At 43.2% G+C, this 1,890-nt stretch overlaps 1 pseudogene; it reads right to left on the bottom strand.

Moving 5' to 3' along the window:
* Positions 1 to 1,199: 1,199 nt before the first annotated feature.
* LOC137216950 (ubiquitin-like protein FUBI pseudogene) lies at positions 1,200 to 1,623 on the bottom strand (annotated as a pseudogene).
* Positions 1,624 to 1,890: the final 267 nt, after the last annotated feature.

The raw sequence follows: 1,890 nt of genomic DNA, 5'->3' as shown, positions 1-1,890 counted from the left end.
AGTAGGTGTTCTGTTGGAGTTGTTCCACATGTAGATGTATTTCTGATGTATTCATGGGGAGGAAAGTGATCTCCGCATCTCACTCCTCTGCCATCTTTGAAGTTCTCAGTCCAAGCCTGCATACTTTTACTGAGGAATTCTTAAACATTTAACGATGAAATAACACCAATTCTCTACAATCTCTTCCTTATTTTCTTTTCCTCTGTGCTCAGTCTAGGACCTGCTCATAGGGGGCCGTGTTCATAGGCCTCATCCCCTGCACTTCAGATCATACTTTCTTGTGAGAAATCAAGAACATGGATTTTTATTTTTTTTGCTGACATAGTCCAGCATCTGGTACAGTCCCTGGCATGTAGTAGGCTCTCTGTAAGTATCTGCCAGCTGTCTTCACAGTAGCAGTGCCGATTGCAGCTCTGTCATCCTCCCTGCCAAGGGCCTGGACTTGCGCCAGGGCTTCCGAAGGACAGGGGACAGTCTCTCGGGCTGCTGGATCAGGGTGTGCTGAGGAACCTGGGCCCCCATGATGGGAACACCAAAGTCGAGGGAGGCTAGGCTGGGGCGGCAGTAGCGGCATCCTGCTGCCAGTGCGAGTCCACTCACTTCAGCTTTCCTCACAGCACCTTACGCCCGGAAGTGGAAGGTACCTGTGCCGCTGCAGTGTGCACTGGGACTTCACTCACATGCTTACATCCTTCAACCCACCAGTCGGCCCCACAGGTGCCTTCCCCCACCACTGTCTCACCTGTATATTTTCTTTACATCTTTTTCACATGGTCTTACATAGAGCAAACTTTTTTATTTTGATGAGATTCAATTAATCATTCTTTTCTTTTATGAATTGTGCTTTTGTTGTCAAAACTAAAATCTCTGCCTAGCCCTAGATCTCCCAAAATTTCTCCTTTGATTTTTCTAAAAGTTTTATAGTTTTACTTTTACATTTGAATCTATTATCTATTTTGAGTTAATTTTTGTATAAGGTGTGTGGTATAGGTACATTTTTTTTTACTTATATATTTCCCATTATTCCAGTACTATTTGTTGAAATGTTGTCTTTCCTCCATGGAATTGATTTCATACCTTTGTCAAAAATCAGTTGAGCATATTGTATGTGTCTATTTCTGGGTACTCTATTCTTTTTTTTTTTTTTTTAATGACTGGACTAAGTGGCTTTATTAAAGACAGCCAAAATTACAAAGGACTTAAGAGTTGGCATTATGGCCCTTCTTCTTGCCAAAGGTAGGCACAATATTCACAAAGCACCAGTTGTACTGTATATGTCTCTTGGCCCAGCCCATCTTCTTCTTCTCTTGTTTGGCCACCTTGGAAGTCTGACCTCTTATTTTCCTGGCACCGGCCATGGAACCATGGACTTTACCTCCAATCATGTGGCTGGCTACTTCCAGAGTGCTCAGAGCCTCCACCCAACACTGGCCCAGGGTAGCCTCATCTTCTAGGGGTGCGCATTCCAGGAGCAGGACTTGATCTTCTGTAGTGATGCCCTCCAATGAGACTACATGAGCTTTGATCTGGGTGACAGTCTCCTGGTCAGTCACCTCGAGAGTGTGTAGCTCCTGGGCGTGGACAAAGAGATGCATGTTGGTGACTGAACCATGTATACCACTGCCACTAGTGTACTCTACTCTGTTCCATTGATCTACATGTCTATTTATCCACAAATACCACACTGTTTTGAATACTCTGGCTATATATGAAACCTTAATATCAAGTAGATTGATTCGCCCTGTACTTTATCCTTCTTTGTCAACATTGTTTTAGGTATCCTAGGACCATATACACTTCAGGGTAATCTTGTATATGTCTACCAGGAAACCTTCCTGGAATTATTTTGAGAATTAAATTAAACTTATCCATCAATCTGGGGAGAAGTTA

The sequence above is a fragment of the Pseudorca crassidens genome, chromosome X (genome assembly GCF_039906515.1).
Source record: "Pseudorca crassidens isolate mPseCra1 chromosome X, mPseCra1.hap1, whole genome shotgun sequence".
Lineage (NCBI taxonomy): Eukaryota > Metazoa > Chordata > Mammalia > Artiodactyla > Delphinidae > Pseudorca > Pseudorca crassidens.
The sequence above is the reverse complement of the archived record's forward strand: the minus strand, read 5'-3'. Positions and strand labels throughout refer to the sequence as shown.